Source organism: Camelus ferus, chromosome 13 (assembly GCF_009834535.1).
Source record: "Camelus ferus isolate YT-003-E chromosome 13, BCGSAC_Cfer_1.0, whole genome shotgun sequence".
In the NCBI taxonomy this organism is placed as follows: domain Eukaryota; kingdom Metazoa; phylum Chordata; class Mammalia; order Artiodactyla; family Camelidae; genus Camelus; species Camelus ferus.
The window spans coordinates 29,973,437-29,997,840 of record NC_045708.1 but is presented as its reverse complement, the minus strand read 5'-3'; the positions used below and the strand labels follow the sequence as shown (position 1 = coordinate 29,997,840).

At 44.4% G+C, this 24,404-nt stretch overlaps 1 protein-coding gene and 1 non-coding gene across 3 annotated transcripts in view; one reads left to right on the top strand and one right to left on the bottom strand.

Moving 5' to 3' along the window:
• Nucleotides 1–3,847: 3,847 nt before the first annotated feature.
• The window catches only part of HIVEP3 (HIVEP zinc finger 3), a 369,906-nt gene continuing 349,349 nt past the window's right edge, over nucleotides 3,848–24,404 (top strand). For both annotated transcript variants that reach the window (XM_032493976.1, XM_032493974.1), the window contains exon 1: nucleotides 3,848–4,346. The gene's annotated coding sequence lies outside the window, so the exon portion shown is untranslated. The remainder of the gene's footprint in view (nucleotides 4,347–24,404) is intronic.
• On the bottom strand, nucleotides 7,800–7,871 carry TRNAT-GGU. Its single transcript has one exon. It is a non-coding gene; the product is annotated as a tRNA-Thr (tRNA).

Below are 24,404 nucleotides of genomic sequence, written 5' to 3'. Positions count from 1 at the left end.
TGTTATATCTTATATCTGATTATAAATCTCTTTTTCTTCTTCTATTTTTTTATTCCCTTCTTCTTCTCCTCCTTCTCCTACATAGGAGTACCCAAATACATAAAACAAGTACTAAGTTAGACATAAAGGGAGAAATTGACAGGACTACAATAATAGTAGGAGACTTTAACATGCCACTAACATCACTGGACAGATCTTCAGACAGAAAATCAATAAGATGACAGAGATACTAAATGACACAATGAAAAAGTTAGACTTAATTGATATTTTCAGGACATTACATTCCCCCAAAACAGAATATACATTCTCTTCTAGTGCACATGGAACATTCCCTAGGATAGACCGCGGAACAAGCCTCAACAAGTTTAAGAGGATAGAAATTATTTCAAGCATCTTTTCTGACCACAGTGGCAGGTAACTAGAAAGCAACCACAGGGAAAAAAAAATGTGAAAAAGATGACTGCATGGAGACTAAAAAATATACTATGAAAAAAAAACCAATGGTTCAATGATGAAATCAAAGAAGAAATTAAAAAATACCTTTAGGGAATGAAAACATAACCACATAAAATCTATGGGGTACAGCAAAAGCAGTCCTAAGAGGGAAGTTCATAGCAATGCAGGCCTTCCTCAAAAAATAAGAACTATCTCAAGTAAACAACCTAATCTACCACCTAAAACAACTAGAAAAAGAACAAACAAAACCTAAAGTAGGCAGAAGGAAAGAAATAATAAAGATTGGGGGGAAATAAATAGAATAGAGATTTAAAAAACAATAGAAAAAAATCAATCAAACCAAGAGCTGGTTTTTTGAAAGAGTAAACAAAATTGACAAACCTCTGGCCAGGCTCACCAAGAAGAAATGAGAGAGGACACACATAAACAAAATAAGAAGTGAAAATGGAGAAATTACAACCAATACCACAGAAATACAAAAAAAATAATAAGAGAATACTATGAACAACTGTATGGCAACAAACTGGACAATTTCCTTCTCCTTTTTGGTGGCATAACAAAATGAGCTAGGGTCTTGCCCCTGTTTAGACTTTGACTTCTTCCCATAGCAGGGACAAACTTCCCACTTTCCAAAGATGCTGTGGAATAAATGCCATCCTCTGTGGACAGAACCAGCCTAGTTCCTGATGTCCTTTTATTTGCCTCTGAGTTGGTGCCTGTGACCCTCATTCAATCTTTGATCCTCTGAGCTTGGGGTTTTCCAGGACCCTTTTCTGGCAGCCTGTGCACTTTCTTCTTAGGGGGCCTGTGCAGACTCATGCATGAGTTTATCAGCACCAATCAGCTTTTCCTCACCCACCTCTCACCTGCTTTATATCTTTCCCTTATTCTTCAAAATGCATGCTTTATTGACGGCATCTTTCTCTGGTTCCTAACACTGCCACTAATGTTTTGGTCATATAAATGTGGGGCTTTGTTTATGTTTATGTTTTGTTTTTTGAAAGAGAGGGAAGGAGCAAATGTCCAAGCCCAATTTGCTATCCTCAAAACCAAAAGCCCCAGAGTGGAAACAGCAGAGGTGAATTGAAGCATCACATGCATGGCTGGACCGGATGACCTTTCAGCCACATCTAGCTCTGGGAGGCTTGTCTCTAAAGTCTAAAGAAAAAAGCAGCATAATTAAAGGTTTGAGAAACAACTGTTACACAGAAGTCCAGAGAGATAGGGTTTAATTTAGCCAGAAGAACAGAGTGAGGTGAGACTTAAATGGTGAGTCACGCTGAACCTGCTAAAGATACAGCAGGAGGGACTAAGCTGAAATTACAGCCAAAGTGATTCAGGTTGGTCACTACGAAGACCATTTAACTCTTAAACATTTGTGTGGCATCACAAGGCATTGGGTAGCCAAGTTAGGAAGGCTTCCTTTTCTGGTGAGTTTTCCTGGAGGATTAAGAGCTATTCTGTTTAAGGGAAGAGGGTAGACTGAATTGTCTTCTGGTTTCCCTGACGGTGTTGGAATATGATGATTATGACACCTTGGTGCACGTGATATTAGATGGGACATAAAGAGCAGCGGCAGATAAACTCCTGAGGGTCACCAATCTTATTTTCACCAGCCTTACTGATCATTTTTATTTTTCAGTGTGAGGCGAGACTGTTTTTGTCAGGAACAATTTCTCCAAATCTTTTAAACCAAATGGAGACATCCTTCCCCAGCATGCTGGGAAGAACAGGAATTTCAGTGGCTCCCTCTCTCCCTGCACTTGGAGGCAGTTCAGCTCCCAGTGTCACTGGAGACTCCCTCCCCATCCCCTGGAGGTCCCCTCCCCCAGGGCCGGGTAGAGAGGCAAGCAGGGAGGAGAGGGCCTGGGGCGGGACCAGGGAGAGGAGTGACAGGCTCCCTGTGGTAGGTCTGCGCCTTGTCACAGAGCCTCCTGGGCTCAGGTCTGTGGTGGCCGCGGGAGAGCCGGTTCCAAGCTGTGTGGCTGGTGACATTTCCGGCTGCCAGTGCCCAGCCAATCAGTGACAGGCCCAGCCAGCTTGGGCGATGACACATGAAATATGATAATTTTCTGCTAAAGAGCCCTGGCAGCTGGGAGAGAAGGGGTGTGTGTGTGTGTGTGTGTGTGTGTGTGTGTGTGTGTGTGTGTGTGTCTGGGATGGGACAGCGCAGACAGCGGTTGGGACAAGGTGGGAAGGTGACAAGGCATTGGCTGCAGTGGCTTGCCCAGGGAAGGTGGGCTCTGAGGCTAGGGCTAGAGGGACGTGCAGGGGAGTGGCTGTAAGAACACGGGGCTTGCCCTTCAGGTAAGCAGCTGCGGCTGCCTCCAGTGGGCGGGAACCAGAGGACCAGCAGCCCAGCGCCATTCTGAGCTCCGTGGCTCAGGGGGTGGGAAAGAAACTGTAGACATTTTCCTGCCTTTCCAGCGAAAGTGAGGTCAGGAGTTTTGGTTTCTTCTCAGTGCTACTTCTTTAAGAGCCAAAACAAAGCTGAAATGTTACACCTTCTGGGTGGCTGAAGCACAAATAATAATTAAAAAAAACCATATCTGGTTGTTAATCCTCAGCCCCACTCCCCATTTTTCTACCTCCACACTTAACTTAGCCCTGAAAAAAAAGTAAAAAAAAAACAAAAACAAAAAACCCAAACAAAAAACAAAATCCAAAAGCTACAACCAAACAAAACCCATCTCGTTAACCAAATCTTGAAAAAGAGTTTAAGTCTGAGTCTTAGAAACTCTGAAGGTTCAGGTGGTAGTTTTGATTCCAGATTCTAGTTGGAAAAAAAAAAAAACCCAAAACACCACAATGTGTCTTGGAATGAGATCTGGCCCTAGATGACATTATAGTTTAGAAGGAGTGCCAGAGTTTGAGGACACTGCAGGCTACAGGGCAGGGCCGGGCCAGAAGTGCCCTGTGGTTGACTCAGAGGTGGCCAAGACCCCGGCCTCCTTCAGCTGCCCTGGCAGGCTTCCTGGCCCTTTATCAGCAGTCAGGGGCTCCTGAGTGGTGACACCCATGCTGACAAGCACCCTTGCGTTGTCTGACCCTGTGAACATATGTGTTCAGAAGTGGAGGATGGTAGTGTTTACATAACATGCTGATTAGTCACTGAGGAACTCATCACTGTAATAAATATGTGTCTAGTTTTATGCCTTGCGTTTGGGCACTCTCTCCCTCCCTCTCTTTATATATATATATACACATAGACACACACACTTTTGTTAAAAGGCACCGCTGAATGAAATCATTATCTCTGCGTGCAATCCTGCCCTGTGGCTTTCAGCTTGGGACCGGCTTCCTGCGCTTGGAGTGGTAGCTATTCAGAAGTGATAATTGGTGTACTGTATCTTTAAAAGGTTAAAACCCCTTTCAAAAAAGGTCTGAACTCGTAGTGGAAAAGACAGGCGAGGCAGGGTTGTCTCTGGCTTCAGAAAACAGCTGCTGATTAGATTCCATGTCTGCGGGCTGAATTTATTCCGTGTTTTTCAGCAGCAGGAATTCAAGAGGGATGCTACTGTTTGGGTTTCTGATCGTGATTTATATTTATTCAGAGGAATAACAGAGGGTGGATCTGTTCCCGGCGCGAGCATGCTCACAACCAGCCGACTCTCCCATTATCCAACTGCCTAGTTTGGTGCTTCAATGTACATGTGTATTTCGTGTGCCTATGTGTGTATACAAACACGCATGCATGCCTGGATGGACATATGTGTGCACAGGTTATTTTTTAAGGACAATTCTTTCAATACGGTCTTTACCCCTTACTTGAAACAGGTGTTCAGGAAAAAAATGCACAAAATCCTGACTGACCGGAATAATTCCTGAAGAAGGGGACTGGATCCGTGGGTCAAAGAACACAGGACCAGTTTGCCAGCACAAGGCCGAAGGTAGGGGACTCTAGATTTTTATTCGGCGGATGGATGCCTTGCGCTTTATTTTATTTATCGTGTTTTTGCCGGCGGCTGCCTCGGCGAAGTGAAATAGCGAGCGATTCCGTGTTGTCGTGGCCTTTCTTGAGCTAGGCGTCCGGTAGCGGAGGCGCAGGGGCCGGCCGGGTGGGCGGCCGCAGGCGTGCGGTGCCCTCGGTGGGCAGAGCGGGCTGCCCGGCCCCGGTGCTGGGGGAGCGGCGAGAGCCTCAAGTGACCCCCGCGCGTCAATCACGGCGGCGGCGGCGGCGGCTGTAACCCTGTGCGCGCCGCGCGCTCCCCGCTCCCCGGCAGCCCGGCTCGGCACCCGCACGCTGGCAACCTGCTCTCTCTGCTGAGCCTCAGCGGTCGGGCTGATACCTCGCCCCCCACAGCACCTCAGTTTCTTCCGCTGCCCCTGGCTGTGGCTCCGGGATTGTTCAGGCCCCGTCTGAGCCGTCTCTGTTGCCGAAAATGAGATCTGGAGATGTCGGGTGCCCAGGCAGAGGGATCTTCCCCTTCTCCCCGTAACCCTCGCCGCCCCCCCCAACCCCCACCCTGCCAAGATGTTACCGAAGCAAAAGCACAACCTTGCTCCCAACCCCCAAGGAAAACCAAGCCCAACCCAAACTCCTGTTGGGAATTCTTGCCTTAAGGGCTAGCAAATCCCGTGCCCCCTTTCCCCAGTTGTGCCCCACATTTTACCATCCTTTAAAATTAGAAACACTGGCGGTGCTGAGTGGCCCCTGCTGAGATTATACGGGCTGCCTGAGGACTCCCGAGCGTGGCCGACAGCCCGAACCCACGGAGACCTGGACAGAAGTGGTGGAGAGGCAGTTGGAGGCCAGGCTTTGGTTTGGTTGACTGCGGCTGCTTTGGTTTACTACGTCGCAGGTGGAGACTACTTCTGTGGCCCCGCCTGCCCACCCTTGAACTTTGGGGGCAGTGGATGCAGGCAGGAGGGTCTGTGGGCTTTGGTCTCTGGGCGAGCAGCACCTTGGCCCTCTTTCTGCTGCGCACCTGAAGTTTCTGGCAGCCCTTGACATTGTAGCCACAGAAGCCGGCTGACCCCCTGCGCCCCCCAGCCATGTCGTGTGCTTCTGTTGTGTTAAGACTGGCTTGCTTTCTGGATGTTGGGAGAGGGGAAGAGAGGGAGCCTGAGGTGTGTACTGAATTGATCTCCATGGAGGAGCGTTCTCTAGCCCTTGTTTGTGTGATTATGTAACTTCAACTAATGATCAGACCGTGCGCCCTGGCAGCTCCCCAGTCCTCCGGGGTTGGAAGAAGTTGGGTCCCACGTTTAAGATGTTTTTATGTAACTATCCTGGGGGGTCGGGAGAGTGGGGAAGAGGGGGAATGATTTGAGCAATTTAGGTGAAGAACTCAGGGGCAAAGATCATGTGTCCACTGGGGTCAAAGTGGAATTGACTTTGGGTTGGTGTTGATCTGAAGACCCTCCCACATCCCTTTCAGCCAATCATTGCTTGTCTGAACTTTCATTTGATCATTGCACACCTCTTGAGAAGGTTGGAATCACCTGTGCAGGACCCCTGGGTTCCTAACTCAATGCAGAACACGAATCCTGAATCCAGGGTGACTGCTAGGTTCACTTGTTTTAGGTCCCAGCCATTCTTCATGCTGCCTGCTGAGGGGAAGAGTTTCTGCCAAGCTTAGGGTTTCAGTTTTGCTCTGGGCTTGGACTGCACTGTGGGGCTGAAAAGCAGAGCCCAGATGCTGGCTGAGCTGCTTGACATATGCTCTTTAAAGCTGTGATGACTTGCAGATGCTGCAGGCCCTGTATATTCTTGTATTAAAATATTGTGGAATTTTTTTTTCTTTGCAAGGTAAGAGAACAGCTGTCCCACTGAGATATCTGCAGGCAGAGGGGGAAAGGTGTATGTGATGCTTAACTCTCTCTCCTTCCTCCCCAGTCTGTCTGTTTAGTTAAGTAAGGCACCCACAGGACACAGGATTGTTGCGTGGGGCCCCTATATCTCACCCCTGGATGCCTCAATCTAGGGCTCTGGGGCAGACTTGTTAATTAAAGGGAATCTGGCCCCTTTAGGGTCAGATGGCTTATTGTCCTCATCACTTCGTTGGATCTGCTCTGAGGGCCAGCTACAAACGTGTGCGCCACGGCAGTGGATGAAGATGTGCTCCCGTGGCACTGTTGTTGAACTGTCTCCGCCCTCTGTGTCTCAGTGGCAGCCACCCTCCTTGGAGTAGAGCCGCGTGTACTGCCTTTGGGCTCTTGCCAAGTGAGCCATTGAGTCACTTAGTGTGTGAAAAGTACAGGCAGGAAGAAGATGCATTTAGTTTGGAGTCCTGGCTGATTTCGGGCCCCGACTTGATGAAAGATAACGTTAAGAAAGCTGTGTGACAACTGGATAGCTTTTAACTTGTCTCTCATTTCCTGCTCTGAGTTTCCTGATACCTTTCAGGTTCTTTTCTCTAAGCTGCCCATCAAGGAGGCCCAGACAGGCTGTTCTTCATTCTGTTTCTGGTGGGATCAAAGCATATTTACAAGTCTACAGATGCCCTGGGCAAGTAGGACAGGCAGCACAGTTGTTTCAGGCCAGACTTGGCCAAAGCCCGTGACCAATGTTGTTCTTCATCTGTTAAGTGGGTATCACCATCATAGCCTTACCAAACCCACTGAAGTATCTTGAGAAGAATATGAGTTGGACCCAAAAGTAACATGTGGTCTGTGGCTGCTGAGTCTCAGGATGACACCATAACAGTCTGGAATGCACGTTTACACAGTGTCACTTTTACAGTTTGGATCTAAGTGGTCAAGCAAGAGAGATGCCATAAGTCCACGAGCTCAGTTCGGGTATTATGATCATTGGAAAATTTCACTGTGGAAAATTTCATAACCTCTTTCAGGACTCTTCATTGATACAGAGTTTAAGAGGCTTGGTTGTCAGTTTGCCGGATACGCCCAGCAAATTGGAAGAGATTGACAAAGTCGTGTATAAGGGTTCTTAGAGTTCTGTTGTAAAGTATCAGTAAGAAGCACTAGTAATGTAAGAGACATAGTAAAAAAATTTAAAGTAAAATTTGAAAGGCACAAGAATTCAAAGCATAGAATTTTGAGACTTCCCCCCACCTATTTTTTTTTTTTTATTGAAGTAGAGTCAGTCTACAATGTTGTGTCAGTTTCTGGTGTACAGTATACTATTTCAGCCATACATATACATACATATATTCCTTTTCATATTCTTTTTCATTATAGGTTACTGCAAGATATTGACTATAGTTCCCTGTGCTATACAGTATAAACTTATTTTTTGTCTATTTTATATTTAGTAGTTAGTATTGCACATCTTGAAGTCCCAATTTATCCCTTCCCACCCCCTTTACCCGACTGAAAATCATAATTTATTTTCTGTGTCTGTGGAGGCTATTTTTTTAATTTCATTTTTTTCCCTTTAGTGAAGGCACTGGGGATTGAACCGAGGACCTCATGCATACCAAGCATGTGCTCTACCACTGAGCAATAACCCCCTACCCCCTGAGATTATAAGTATTTAATGTAAGCAGTTCAAGGAAATTTTATGTATTTTGATGGGTCTTCAGAACTGTTTTGTAGCGTAATAACTGATGCTCACAATGACCTGTATGCATCAAGAGGAGTTTAAATGACAGTTTGTGTGTCCAGTGTGAAAAGGCATGAGAATTTAAAGTATACCCCAAGTGACTTTTTTCAGCATGATGCTTAAAGGACAAACTGTGTTTATGCAGGGTAACAGAGCACCTGAGGTTTCTGGGCAGCTAGGGGCTTACTGATCAAAATTATATTTTAACTATAAAGCCCTCCTGTTGAAAATAATTGAGAACTTTATGATCTTTTGCTGAAATTTAGTGGGGAACTATTTTACTAGAATTAGTAGTGCTTACGTTCTAACATTTGATGCTACGGAAAATACTAAGAAGGCAGCATGGGAGCCTCATCCTGTCTTGTGACCAGAGACACACTTAGAACCTTCCAACTTGGCAACATTAATGCTGGAATTAATTGGAAGAGACCAGATGACAGAAAAGATGAAGCAGGAGAGGTCGACCCTAGTGGCATGCATGTCTTACGTCAGTGTAGGGAATGTGGACTCCCCACTACCTGTGTGCTGTGGCAAGGGGTCGTGTCTCATATTAAACTATGGTATTGACTCAAGTCAGACATTGTGCTCAAAACTGGAAGGATGTGTGAGTTACAGGAACAGTGCTAAGTTTTTCCTGACCCTCTGCCCATTTGCTGAGTTACAACTTACTCCAAAACAGAGGCAACAGGAAAAACGAAAGTAGAGGAAAACGGAGGGGAGGGTATAGCTCAGTGGTAGAGTGCGGCTTAGCATGCATGGGGTCCTGAATTCAACCCCAGTACCTCCATTAAACAAACAAACAAACAAACGAACCTAATTATTTCCCCCTCCCCAACCCCCCCAAAACAACAGAAAAAGAAAATGAATGCTGACACTTTTAAAAGAGTCCTGGATTTTTAAATTTAATGTGTATGTTGAAAATGTGCAGACCCTAATTAAAAGTAGCAGAAGTGTATCGCTTGGTTTCTAGATGCGTATAAATTCATCATTTTGGTAAATTATTTGAAGAAAGTTTTGAACTTGTTAAAAGAAACTGTCAATAACAGATCATAAAATATGATCAGAAATGCTCAGAATTCTCCAGAGTTTCCATGTATATAAGCCAAGGGGTACTGATGTAGTAAGATGGAGAAAAAAGCTATTCTCTTGAAATCCCAGGGGACTTGGAAGGCAAAGGAGGTAGGGGTTGGTGGTGGGAGGTGACTGAACCACTCTCCAGGATGCTGCCCTTTGGGGAGGGTCCCATTTGGGAATGTGTGCTTGGGCAGTTGATCAGGCCTCTCAATGAAAACCATGCATTCATGAGTGGTCTGATTCCTCTCCTCATTACTAAATGTCACAGAATACCAGGTGGGGCCAGCATTCTTCTGAAAAAAGGGAGAAGAGTGGAGCTTTCATCTAGATGTGCAGCAGAGATGAACCGAGGATGCTCCTTAGATTCCGTAGTGATGCCAGGGAGAGGCACATGGAAGTAAGTTCAAGAATCTTGGGAACTCTCTGGATGTCCGTGGGTCCTTGAATTGGAGTTTAGAGTCAACTTAAAAAAAAAAAAAAAAAGAGTCATGTATACGTGACTTGGATCTAAAGAAAAGCTGATAAGCAGATAATAGAGATGGAAAATAATAGAATCCATGTTATAAATACATGACATGCTTTGCTGAGCCTCTGTCAAAAATTTGTCTATTCAGGACTACCGGGCTCGGCATTAGATGCTGCAATTTCCTAAAATCAGAGGAGCCCTGATAAAAATGAACTAACTTAATTTTAACAGAAGAAGAATTCTGAAAACCTCCTCAGTCAAGATTCAAGACACACAAATGAAATTATTTACAAAAAGAAGTAGTCTTATGGACATAGAAGACAAATTTATGGTTACCAAAGAGGAAAGTGATTGATTTCTTGATATGTGTTAAGCACATCTGACTTTCCTTTATAATTAGATTACCACATTCTGTTGATTCTTATTTTGTAGTTGGCTTTATTCCTTTGATAACTACGTAAGTTTAAAAAGCTAAACTTCTAATCTGTTCTTAGAAACAATAATCAGTACATATATGTAAACTAAAAAAATGTGTAGTATAGTGTATGTGTGTATTTACATGCAATATGATGTGTATGTGCAGTCGAGCTGTAATAATTCTACCTAATAAAACTGAAAAAGGAAGAAAAAGACACACAAATGAAATTCACAAAAAGAAATAGTCCCATGGACATAGAAAACAAATTTATGGTTACCAAAGGGGAAAGTTGGGGGAGGGGTAAATTAGGAGTTGGGGATTAACAGATATAAAGTAGGTAACCAGTAAGGGCCTACTTTACAGCACAGGGAACTCTATTCAATATCTTGCACTAACCTATAATGGAAAAGAATCTGAAAAAGAATAGATTTATATATATATGTATAACTGAATCACTTTGCTGTACACCCGAAACATTGTAAATCAACCATACTTCATTAAAAAAAGAAAGATTTAATATAGTAGACTCTTGACATGCTCTCTATGGATACATCTCAAACCCTTGGCAAATTCCCCAACTTGCAAATGCAGAAATATTTGCATATGCTCTTGACTTCCTTCTGAATCAGGTTTCTGTCCAGAGAGGAGAGGGTCTCATAATTATTCACACGCTACCAGTGATTTGCCTTTTCAGCTTGCACTCAACGGAATAGTTTCTCTCACTTGCAGGGAGTTTCTGTTTCCCTGCTGGGACGCAGAGCTTTGACAAGGCTTCCTCTCTGGCTCAGTGACTTGCTCTTGTGCTGTTGCTTTGCAACACACAATTCATACTTGTGATTCAGGGAAAGGATAGTTGCCATGTGTCGTGGCTGTTAGGGATTGTTCATGAAAAACCGAAAAAGTGAATGGTGGATCTACAGATGCCAAGCATCTGCTGGAGCTGCTAAAAAATCGCACATATGCGGAACCTCTCAGACTCCCCCCCACTCCCTGGCCCTCAATGTGTGTTTAATACTCTCTTAGAAACTTCCCCTGACTGTCAGCACATCTCATGACGAGAACTGGGGCATCACACAGCTGAAGCATATGGTAAAAGACTTAAAACGAGAGCATCACTATTTGAAATCTAGGCAAGAGGAAGAGAGTGCAGTCGTCTGCTCCATGCCCTCCTTCTGAAGATTTCAAAATTTGAGAAGATTCCAGGAGATTAAAACAAAAACAAAAACAAAACCCACTGTGCTTATGGTTATATTAAGTAAAATATGCCGGAACAAAATGTATTCTGGAGGTTGGGCCTTGCTGCTTCTCATTGGAGAGATTCTTACAAGAATGTTTCCAGAGTGATCTAGGGAGAAGCACGTGGAATTTTAAGTGGGTTTAAGAGTTCCACCAATTACGACTGAGGAGATCATTTTTGTGGAGCAGCTAGAAGAGATATGACAGGAACCCCAGCAGTTGGATATGAGAGTTTCTTATTTAATTTTTCTTTACAAACTTCTTTTTAAATACTTTTAATGAAATAGCCACTAGCTACAAAAGAACACTTATGTACTATATATAAAGGTGTGAAGAATAATTCTTCTTTGTATTATATTGTGACCAGTATTCATGTACTCACCAGTCAGTTTAAAAAAAAAATGTTGTTCTCACCTTTGAAGAGTGGTACCCCATTCCGTCCCATCCCATCCCCTCTCTTTTCAGGGATAACCATTTCCTGGACATCTCTGTCTCTCTTCCCCATGCTTTTCTTTATTGTCCTACCCTTTCGTGTTAGCATCCCTAAGCCATATCTTTAGTTATATGTCTTTGTGACTGTCATGTAGATGGAATCATCCTGTTTATAGTCTTGGGTTCATAGTTAGTCCATGCCTACGAGAGGCTGCACTGGTTGACAAAGAGTTGAAATATTTTCATACCAGTTGGTGGTAAATTGCTGCTTACCTGCCTCCCCCTGCCTCCGAGTGCTCCCGTGAGACCTCTTCAAGTCCCTTCACCTTCCTAAAGGGGTTCCATCTGCCACAGCAGGGGTGTTGGGATCCAGCTCCAGCATATAGCTGGATCCCTTTCTGACTGTACAATCGCTGTGCCAACTGGTTGTTAACTGTTTCACTCCAGGATATGTTCATGTTGCTGAGTGTAGCTGAAGTTATTTCATTTTGCTAAACTGTAATTCCATTGAGTGAACACATTGTGGTTTGTATACCTTTTCTATTATCAGTAACACTAAAGTTAATTTGCTGTTGTAAATGGTGCTGCTATGAACTTTCTTGTTCAGGCCCCCTGGTGAGCACATAGATACGTTTACTTAGGGAGTATACCTAGGAGTAGAATTACTGGTCACAACTGTGGACATCTTCAAAATAATTCCGTATTAATTTCCATTATGTTATGTGAATTTCATCTCAATAAAAAATTAATTTCCATCATGTTTAACCATTTCTATTCTATACCCAGCCACAGTGTATACTTGTTTGCATTGCTCTATGTCCTTGCTGACACTTTATATTTTGTTGGATATTGTCAGAAATTATTGCCTGTATGTAAAAATATTTTACCTGATTTTAATTTGTATATATTTGGTTACTAAAGATGTTCAGCATCTTTTCATATGCTGGTTGGTCTTTTCAATTTTCTTTTTTTGTGTGCATGTGAAGTAGCTCTTCAAATCTTTTGTTCGTTTATTTAGAAAGTGGATAGTTTGTAATATTAAAAAAAAATTTTTTTTTTGTTTTTGAAAGTTATTTATGTATACTGGAGACAATTTCTTAGTGTTGAAAATGCCTTCTTCTAAACTGGGGCATTTTTCTTGATCTTTGGTAGTATTTTTAGAGTGGCAGAAATTCTGGATTGTAATGTGATAAAAATTTATCAATCTTTTCTTTATCATTGAACTTTTTGTGTCCTTTTAATGACATCCTTCCATTTGTCAAGGGCATAGAATAATCTCTTGTATTGCCTTCTAAAAGTTTTAGAGGTTTGCCTTTCACGTTTAATGTTTTCCCTTGAAAATTGTGTTCTCTGTGGATTTGACAGTCCTTATCAGGGTAAGGACTACCCTTCTTTGGTAGTTTGTCAAGGTTTGTTTTTAAATCATAAGTTGATCTTTCTGAAACACGTTTTCTGCATTTACTGAGAGGATTTATATAATTCTTTTTTCTTCCTTTAATTTGTTCTGTCTGGTAAACTATATTCTGATGTTAAATTAATCTTGTTTTCCTGGAATAAACTTGACTTGGCCATGATGAGTTCATTTTTTTTATACGTTGCTTGATTTGTTTTGCTAATATTTTGTTTTTGGATCTGTGTTCATTCATGAATGTACTGGACTGTAATTTTCATTTCTCATATTACCCTTGTCAGGCTTTCGTATCCATGTTATGCTAGGCTTGTAAAGTTGAGTTGTAGGATGTTTCCTCTCTACCTGTTCTCAGAAAGAGTTACGTAAGCCTGGAATTCTTCCTTCCCTTGGAGATTTTAAACCTGATTCAATTTGTTTTTCAGTAATGATTAGGCTATTCAGGTTTTAGTTTTTTTTCTTGAATCAATTTTGGTAAGTTCTATTTCTAGGAATTTGTCTATTTTATCTGAGTTTTCAAAAATTTTACCACGATGTTATTTATAATGTGCTTTTATCTTTTTAAGCTCTATAGGGTCTGTAGTTACATTAACCACATTTTGAGTACTGTCATGCCTTCTATATTCTTTTGTTGAAGTCTTTTCAGAATTTTGCCTATATTATGAATCTTCTAAAGAGTCTGCCGTTGACTTTGTGAACCTTTATTTTGTCTTCTAATTCATTAATTTTTATACTAATATTTTATTTTCTCTTGTCTGACTTATTTAGGTTTGATTTAGTGTTCTTTCTTTGTAAGTTGCATATTGATTTATGCTTTAACTCATAAATTATGTGCACTTGTGTTCTTAATTTCCAAACTCTGAATATTTGTTAGTTTGTTTTTCTTGTAGTTACCTTTTTGTTAGTGATTTCTAACTTCATTGCATTATGGTAAATGTTTGCATGTTATCCAACTGTTTAAATTTCTTGAGGCTTGTTGTAAGTCTTAGTATGTGGTCAATTTTCACAGTGTTCTATGGACACTATCATTGTTAGATGCAGTATTCTGTGTAACTCCATTAGATCAAGGCTCTTAACTGTATTGTTCAAACCTTTTCTCTTGTTACTGATTTTCGTCTGCTCGACCCATCAGTTACAGGAGAAATCCATTAAAATCTCTTTCTCTGATTTTTCTATTTCTGTTTGTGGTTCTGTCAATTTTTATTTTACATATTTTGAGCCTTTGTTAATATGTGCCCGCAAGTTTAGAATTATTTTATCTTTCTGGTGAATTGAATCTTTTTTAATGTAATGACTCTTGTTTCTGTAGTAATTCTTTTAGTCTGAAATATTGGTCTCACTATTTGCTATTTCCTGAGAGAGTTTAATGTACATTTTTTAGACTTTCTTTTTTGTATGAAAAAAAGCATTTAATTTAAATAAATAATTTGAGCTACACTAGAAATTTTCCATGAAAATTTTTCGAATTCCCAGTTTATCCCTTCCCACCCCCTTTAACTTTTTAGACTTATTTTTTTAAGCAAGGATCTGCTGGTGATAACTTCTCTGTGTTTGTTTGTTTGAAAATACACTAATTCTCTCCTTGTTTTTGAGAGTTTTTTTTTTTTTCTGGGTAAAGTTCTAGGTTGACAGTTATTTTCTCTCCAATACAGTGAAGACAATATTTGAGTGTCTTCTGTTTGTCGCTATTACCTCTGAAGTCTACTGTCAGTTTTGCCTTTCCTTTGAGAATAGTCTTTTTTTTAAACATTTTTTATTGAGTTATAATTATTTTACAATGTTGTGTCAAATTCCATTGTAGAGCACAAATTTTCAGTTATACACGAACATATATATATATTCATTGTCACATTTTTTCCTTTGAGAATAATCTTGCTTTTTCCTCTGACTGCTTTTCAATATTTGGTTTTTGTCTTTGGTGTTCTACAGTCTCACAAAGATGCACCTAAGAGTATATTTCTTTTCATTTCTCCTGACTGATATTCATTGGACTTCTGTATCTCTTGTCAGTTATGGGAAATTCTTATCCTGTCCCCTCATCCTGTGAGGTACCAAAAGATAAACCTCAAAGTCACTTTGGCAAATGTCCTCAAACTGGCTTTTAGGGCTTGGCTCCTAGGCTGGTCTCCACCTTTTACTTAGTTTTTGCTTGTTGAATATTTCTCACCAACTTCTCAACTGATAAGTCATTTTAAAGGTTGTCTTTTTTTCTATAGTGTCCAGTTTTCTTAGTTGTTTTCAGTAGAGTTCCCTACATACCTAGTCCACCTAGTCCACCATAGCACTGGAAATAAAAGTCTACGGGGATTTCTTTAACACCACAATAAACCTTAACACTTGTTAACCAGGAAACACAGTGCTGAGTCTAATGACAGGAGATACGTGTGTCTGTGTATATATATTTGCGCATGTTTATTACCATGGTCAGTTTATTCCATAATCCATTCACTAGATGGGATGGGATGCTCTTAGTAATGTAATTGAGACAGGCTCTTTCCAGGTTAGCTAAGAGAGAAGGCGAGTTGGTGCTAGTGGATGGAGCATGGGTGTTTTAAACCTGCCAATTAGAGTCTGCCTGGAACAGAGATGAGCGACACTGAGTAACACCAGCTAGCTTAGCCCTCAAGTGTAGCAGTGCAGCAGCTACTGGGGAGTTCATTCTTCTGTCTCAGTACCTTGGGGGAGCGGATGGATTTTGGTTGATTTTCAGTTGCACACATCGGTAGTCCTGCTTTGAGAAGACATTTTTCTGGGATGAAGCTCTTTTCTAAACCTGGAACAGAGCGAATTAGAATTAGAGACTGTCTCTTTTTTCTTCTATTTACTAAGAACTCGATGTGCAGAAATACTCACCTCCTCTTTTATTCATGCCTGTTTTTGTTTGCTTGTTTGTTTTTCCTGCCTTGGGCCAGAGTTCTGCCTTCATGCTTACCTCTTTGTTCTTGGTTTGTTATTGAATAATAGGCCTTACCACCTGGAGACCAACTCTCTTTTGGGGGAATAAAAAAACATAACAACAACAACAACAACAACAACAACAACAACAACAAAAAACAGTGCAATCATCTAGTTCTCAGAGACTGGCTCTCTCAGTTTCCAAAGGATTTGGATGGCAGCTGGCACCCTGCCCCTCCCACTGCCCATGTGGCTGGGTTGTGCTTGGCTGAACTCAACTTCCAGGCTTGTTGGCCAAGGGATCTTATAACTCTCTGTTGCCATGAGGGTTTTGTCCAAGAGTCCTGACTGGTGACTCTGGTGTGGTTGACTCCCAGGCTGAAGGGCCTTGCAACTCACTTCCTAGTGTCACTTCAGAGCAAAGGGCCTTTGGGTGCTCATTGTCCCCTGCCCTTCCTGTAAGCCTACTAGAGGTGGGGCCCAGCAGATGGGCATTCCGGCTGCCACGAGCCTCCTGTGGGCCCAGGGGAGGGAACTGTGCCAGTCTTGTGTGCTGTCCCCATTCCTGCTGCCTCCCTACCCTGTCGGCTTCTCAGTTTACTTCTCATCCAGCCTGGGCATGGGTGCCCTGATGCAGTGCTGTCTTACTTTGGTAGCCAGGGGAGAACGGATTGGGTGAAGGGTTCCTTTTCTCCCTCCATCCTTTCCAGGGCTTAAGATGGTAAGAGCTCATCTTGCTGCCACCTCAGAGCCAAGTGATGCTGCTTCCCTGTTCTCTTCACTTTCTTTCTTCCCTGCTGCAGCCCCCCACCCCTGCCCCCATCTCCAAATGTTTTGGAGAGAACAATTCAAGGATGAACGAATGAACATTTTTTTCTTAGACAGAGACAAATGATCTCCCTCCCTCCCAAAGCCTAGTAAATCTTGGAAAAGTGCTTCCTCTTTTTCATCAAATATATGAATACTTTCTGCCTGGGAAAGAGAAGCCACAGAGGGGCCCAAGGAGAGCCTTGTGGGCTTGCCAGCCTTCTCTGTGGGTCACTGGCCACTTTTACTGAACATCTGCCCTCTGGAGTTGGCTGCAAATCAGTCTGCCTGGGTGTCCCATCACTGCCACTAATTTGTAATGGCAGTGCTGGAAATGCTTGGAGCTCAGCAGCCTGCCAAGAGGCTTGTCTTAGAAAGGGAGAGAGTAAGCTCTCAGGGGAGAGAGGGAGGAGGGAAGGTAGGAAGGAAGGACGGAAGGAGGAAGGAAAGGGCAAGAAAGGAAAGGAAAAAGAAAAGACAAAAAAAGAAGCAAAGGAAGAACACATTCACTCCCACCCCTGGCATCTCAAGTGGGCCTGCATGACATCACATCTCTTTTTTAAATTGAGTATCATGTACATAGGATAAAATTCACTCTTTTAAGTGTACAATTCAGTGAGTTTTGACAAACATATAAACACCGGTGTAGCCACAGCACAGTTAAGGCAGAGAACATGTTCATCATGCCCCCAGAGTTCCCTTGGTCCCCTTTGCTCTCAGTTCTCTCCTCCCACCCCCTTGCCTTGGCAGCCACCCATCTGTTTTCTGAAACTGGAATTTGCCTTTTCTAGAACTCCGTAGAGTTGGAATCATAAAATAGGCACTTTTCTTTTGTTCCTGACTTCATTCATGCAGCCCAGTGCTTTGAGATTCATTCATGTTGTGAGCATCAACCATTCATTCTTTCTGTGGCCAAGGAGTGTTCTGTTGTATGGACGTACCACAGGTTGTTTATCCACTCATCTCTGGATAGAAATTCAGTTGTTTCCAATTTGGGGCTATTGTAAGAGCCACCGTGAACAATCACAGAAAGTCTTTGTGTGTACATATATTTTTATTTCTCTTGAGTGAATACTTAATCATTAAGTTTCTTTTCTTCTTTATCTCTCCAGCAATTGGAAGGCTCTTTTTCTCTACCTTTGTGACTGTCAGCCTGTCACCAGGTGGGCCCTCCCATTTTCCTTCTTAAGAGTGGGCACCAAGTAATAATGGGGTTTTGGACACCATCCCCTGTGCTTGTCTCTAGAATATTCCATGGACACTCTATTCTAATTGTCTTAAGAGACTAGAAACAATGTGGCGTAAGAACTGAGAGCATTGTAGGCAGAATGCCAGGGTTCATATTACATTCTGTCACATGCTAACTGTATGACCTTGGACCCGTTACTTAAAATTAACCTCTGTGTGCCTCAGTTCCCACATCTGTAAACTGGGATAACTAGAGTACTTACTGAGTGAGGCTGTGAAATACCCATCAGGTGATCAATAGATAGATAGATAGATGTGCTTTGCCCATAAGAAGTACTGCGTTGTTGAACGGCCCAACAAAAAGTGATCTCAGGGTCTGGGATGCACATGGTCAGATCTCCTTTTCCCAGCTCATGGGGAGACTGGAACTGTCTCCATCAAGTTCTGTTGCCTGGCACCCTGGCATCCAAGCTCCCATTGGACCATAAGCACCACCTCTACTCTGAGCAGACAGCACTTTTTCCCCTGTCACCCTCCAGCTCCTCTTCCAGCTGGGATGCTAGCTGTCTCCTTTTACTCCTTGAATTGAAGCTTTGTTTGTTTCTCCCCAATGTTTATTACAGAAAAAACTTAACGACAGGTTGCAAGGGATCCACTCGTTTGCTTTGTCCCAGTTCCTTCTGCTGATTCTGGGTCCAGACACATGAACAAGGAGGGAAGTGAGGCCTAGAAAGGCCCCTGCCATGCTCTGAAATTCTCACTCCCTGTTTGCATGTATCTTCGTGTATCACAGGGTTGAAGCCCTGTGTTGATTAATGATATGGCAGGAGGGCCACAGGCCCAGAAACGTTTTTCCTACAACTCTATTGAGGATGTTACTGTCAGGGCAGCCTCAAGAGGAGCCAGGGCTGTGGATGCCCAGGCCGGGCCCACTCACCCCTGCAAGCCGAGGGCTGAGGCTCCCTTTGGATAGCAACTCTCTTATTAGAATGGGGGACAGGAGGCCACGGAGTACATAATAGGAAACAAGGATTTAGCCTCATGACCCTACATCCAGAGAAGCTCTTTCTGAGCCTAACCCTTTTCTCTCTCTAAGAATAAGATGATTCAGGGCCAGGATGATCAAAGAACTAGAGAAATCAAAGTGTGGGATTGATCCTTGATACTTGCCAAAGTGAGGCAGCTGAACAGAAGTTTCCTATGAAAAGAATAAAGCTTCCAAAGTGTAGTTCTCTGTGGGTCTGTGGGGAGAGCTCTGAGCGGTAGGATGTGGTCACCACCTTTGTTGGTGCACTCTTGTAAAACGTGGTATTAAACGTTTCCACAAGTCATCTCAGTTCATTCACTCCCATGAATGGAAGGTGACCACGTGCCCTACAGCAGTGTTTCCCATCCTAGGGGATTCTGATTTTATTGATCTGGTTTGAGTCCTAAACATTTGGACTTTGAAATACTCCCATGGAGATTTTGAAGTGCAGCCAAGGCCAGGGACCATTTTACAGACTAGGGACTTGAGCCTCCAGAGGTCAAAGTTACTGGCTCAAGGTCAGCCAGCTGTGCGTGGAGGTGCAGGATGGGAGCACAGGTGTGGGTGATTGCATTGCTTGGGCCTGAGCACTGCATTCTGTGTGCTGAGCAGAAGGCTGTCAGCACTGACTCCCAGGTGCTGGGCAGGAAACCATCAGTAGGATGCAGAGCTGCTAATGCCTTTCCCAGTGCTTCCTTGCCGACCCAACATTCTTTACAGTCTGACCACGTGTGTGCGTCAAATCTGAAAGGCTCCCAGGACAGACAGCCGCCGGCCTCGGCTCCAGGCCAGCCCAGGAGAGGAGCACGCTGTCTGCCCTTCAACCCTTGGTCTGTGCTGAGAAAACAAGGATGGATGTTTCTTGATTTCTTATCTAGTGTGACCCCATCGCCAGGCATAAATGTCTTGGTCCTTCCTGAAAAAAGCCAGATAGGAGACAAGTCAGGTAAGTAGAGGGTTTTTCCATCCCTCACCTCCAATAATAACTGCGGCAGTGGGACTCCCAAGGACTGAGCACTGGCTGTATGCATCAGGCACTGCCCTAAGGGCCTTGCACAAATGACCTCGCTTTATCCTCACCGAATCCTTTGAAGGAAATACTGTTATTACTCCATTTTTCAGATTGGAAAACAGAGGCACAGAGAGTCCAGTGGCAGAAATGAGAGTCATCCCAGGCAGTCTGACTCTGAGGTCTTAACCATCAAATGACACTGCCTCCCCTGCATCCTATTTTGCCTCATTCTTTAATTGTTTCAGGAGTAACATCTGCTCCCCAGCCTGATGCTAAACTTCCAGCGTGGAAGGCATTTCTCCATTTCACCATTTCTGGCACAGAGCTGGATTTATAGCAGGCGTTCAGTAACTATGAGTTGGTTGATTTATTTTATTTTATTTCAATTGATTTTATTCCTAGCGATGCCACAGTCTCACAGTACTGTGATAGCAATAATCATGTTCCAGAAATGGCATGCAGGTTACCCAGCTTCCTATTGCTTGACTTTTACGTGTTTCTGAACACTCTAAGTACTTCCTTAATCATTGCATATCACATTCAGTATCAGTAGCTGTACTAAATTCACACCCTTATGATTTTCCAAGAAGAATAGTTCTGTATACTTAAGCAGCCTCGATATCTTCCTTTGAAGGATTATTTTTCAGAACAAAAATGATTCTAAGTGGCAATCATCTCTGCACCCTCCAGCTCCCTGGGATGAAGCGGGTTGTTCAGTGGGTCTTCTGGGGTGACGTCCTGATTTAGTTACAGGCATTGCTGATGCTCTGCCCAGACATCACTGGACCGCTTGGACCAGTTCTATGTGCCCACCCTGCAGCTTCTGTGGCCTTTGCCCCCGTTGCCTCCTTCAAAGGATTGGACTCTTGTCAAGAGAGCTGGAGGGTCAGTAGCCAGTGTGAACTGGTGTGGGAATGTGAACGCCCAGCTCCCTTGCCCTGGGGAGGAGGGGGGCAGATTTAGGAGGGGGTGCAGTTTGTACTCTGGAAGTCTCCTGGGATCAGGTTGAGGCTGGGACTTCACCTGAGGTCAGAGCCTGGCCTGGCCTCTCCCCTTCTCTGTGCTGCTCCCCCTCACTCCTTTCCTGGCTCCCCTGGGAGCATTTCTTTAATGAGTCACCCACCTAGGAATCCTTGACTCAATGCTTACTCTGGGAGAACCTGTCGTAAGGCCGGGGCATGTGGGTAGATGCCATTTAGACCAGAAACTACCTTTAAGTCTCTATTGTAATCTTTCATGTTAGTGTCTTGCCTTCACCCTAACCCTCCACCTAAGCCTGGGGCCCCAGCATCTCGGGGCACCCACCCATCTCTCTTCCCCTCATCACGGGCTCTTTCCATCGGGAGCTTCTGCTTGCAGCCCACTCCCTTGCCAGTCTTCTGTCTCCCTTCTTATTAACCAGACTCTCTCTGCTCTCCATTTCTATTTCAGTCATTCAACATTCAGCAGGTATTTCTCGAGTCCCTGTTCTGTGCCAAGCATTCCTCTAGGTCTGGGGGGTACAGCTGTGCAGAGAGCAGACAAGATGCTTGTCCTGATAGACCTTACCCTTCTAGGGAGGGAAGAAGACCGTCAGCAAGTAAACGAATCGATAAGCAGGATAACCCCACAGTCAGATGAAGGCTGGGAGGGAGATGCGCTACGTGGGCTGACAGAGGTTATGGCTACGTGCCTATCTCACCTCCTGCTCGCTCTTCAGGCCTTGAATGCTGGTTCCCAACCATCCCTGACCTGCGCCTCCATCCAGGCCGACAGAGTTCAGACTTCATCTTACTTGCTCTCTGAGCAACATTTTATTAAGTTTAATTAGAACCCTGAACCTTCTTTTCTTCCTTTGGCTTTGGAGGCACCACCCCCTCCTGGTTTTCTTCCTACTTTCCTGGCTCCTCCTCCCTGGTCTCCTTTGCTGCATCCTGCCCCACCCCCTAACTCTGTTTGGCCCTTAAGTTTGGAGTGGCCCCAGAACCCTCTTCTTTCCCGTGGACTCTCCCCCGGTGCACACTTCACCTCCCCTGGTTTCGGTTTCCATGCATCCCATCCGGACCGCTCATTGGAACACCTGACTGTAAATACAGCTGTCTTCTTGGCATCTCCACTTGGATGACTCCACTTGTGCACGGCTTGGCTCGATATCTGCTCACACCCCTCCCCCACTCAACCCCCATCAGCCCCTCAGCCTTTGAGTCTCTCCTCTTCAGACACCCCTGTCTCAGGAAGGGGTACCCCCATCCCCCAGCTGCTTGATCCAGAAACCAGACTTCATCCTCTCACTCATCACACCCAGTCTATCATCAGGTCCTCTCCTTTCTTCTTCCTAAGGACATGGGTTTGAGTCCATCCACTTGTCCATTCTGACTTCCACTCCCCTTGTCCAGGCTTGGCTGCTGCAGAAGCTTCCTAACTCGTCCCCCACACCTTGCCTTGACCCTTCCAGGCTGTTCTGTGCACCAGCCCTGATCATGCCTGTGGTTTCTTGCTGAGTGAAAGATAACGGAAAATTCTTAACATGGGCTGTGTGGCCCTGGAAGATGGACCCCTACCCACTTCCCCAGCCTCATCTCAGCACGGTCCCTCCCCTGCTCCAGCCTTTTTAATCAGCATGTTCCTTCCCAGTTATGAGCTTTGCACGTGCGTCTCCCTCTCCCTGGATAGCGTTTTAGGGAGGCCCTCTGCGGCCAGCCCACATGGTTTGTGAAGGAGCTGCTTTCTATTTCCCTGCAGTGTTATGATCACCATGGGGATGAAGGGTGGGGGAGACCGCCACCGTCTCTCTATTCTCTCTCTGGGGGAATTGGAAGATGTCTAGGCTGTGGCATGCTTCTGGTGGGGAAGGGGCACGGAGCAGGAAGTTGGGTGAGGGTGGGAGAGGTCTCCTGCAGGTGCAGGCAATAAGGAGGTGCATTGTCTGTAAAGAATTTAAAAGCAATAATAAAACCCGTTAAAAGTCTGTTTGCTTTTTACTCTCACCGTGCACCAGAAATTCTGAAAACTATGAGTAGTAAAATACTCTCCCCCACGGGGAGGGCCGCTCTGCTCTTCCTCCCTAAGTTGGATCTGGGGAGAAGTCCAGGGACTCCACCAGGAAATCATGGCAATCACCACCCTTTACGGACCAGCATGTGCCAGGCACTTGTTAGATGTGGGAGGGTTCTTATGACGTTGACTTCTCACAGCAGCCCTGTAGGACAGGCATGATCGTACCTAAGTTAAAGGTGAGGAAACCGAGACCAAAGAGGCAAAGTCAGCACTGGCACATCTTGAACTGCTGGCGGGGAGGCAGTGAGCAGGGGCATTTGGTCCTGAAGCAGGTGACTGTGTTTGGCCTGGTGCAAAGCAAGCATTCTGGTCTTGTTCTGTTCTTTTTCCTCCTGGGCCTCACAAGGTTTGTGCTTCTAAGAAATCTGCTGTAGGGGAAAGCTTTGTAATTTAAAACCAGCCCAGAAACACTCCTGACATGGTCTAGCCTCTCTGGGATGCCAAGGTTCTGCTGGCAGGGGAGAGGACCGTGGCCTGGATGCTTTCCGGTGCAGGGACAAGAATATAGGCTTGGAGAAGGGCTGGATTTGAATCCTGGCCCTAATGCTTATGGGACCTTGGGAAGACTGTTCTCAGAGCCTCAGTTTCCCCATCTGTAAAATGGGAATAATAATAGAATTTACTTCACAGAGTTGTTGGGAGAGATACATGATTCAATGAAGGCAAAGCCTTTATCGCTGTGCTCGTTAGACGCTCTCGTGAATGTTAGGCTCAGGGCAGCATAGATGGTGTGTAAGAGCCACGTGACAAATATGCACTTCCTTCCAAACGAAGGTCACCAGGAGTAGTGTCGATGCTAAAGCTCTTCAGTGGGGTCGTGAAACAGACAGGAGGGCACAGAAAACGCCTGAAGATGCAGACCACATCAAACGGGGAACCGGATTTCCTGGTGGAGAGAGGGCCTTTCTTCAGGAACAATCAGTAAATGGATGTGTTCCCTGAACATAACACCTTGGTAAAAAAAGAACTCATGGATACAATTTAAGGCATCAAGGCAGAGGTTCGATTTTTAATGGCTTTTATTTTTATGGCCTCATCAGTGATACAAGGAAACATCCCAAATGCACTCACCGTCCACATCTTGATTGGGCTTCGGTGGCCAGGACGTCTGCCCGTGGGACTGCACCACACTCCCTCTCTGCAAAGAGAGAGCGGCCGCTGTGTTAATTAAGGAGTGGGTTTTTAATGCTTGCTGAATAGATAGATCTGGTCTGTCTTCCAGCCTGGGAACCAGGGCTCTTAGATTTTCTGTTATTTCCCCTAAACAGTTGATTCTGACAGCACTCCAGTGAGAAAACAAAGCCTCCATTGGCCTCAGCTAGAAGGAAGCATCATCTGTCTCTCTTCCTACCTATGGAGTCAGATGCAGGTGTGGCTTCATGCACCCCCGCTGATGGCGGTCAGGTGCCTTTGTGAATTCTTAGAGCAGCACCATTCCTTCC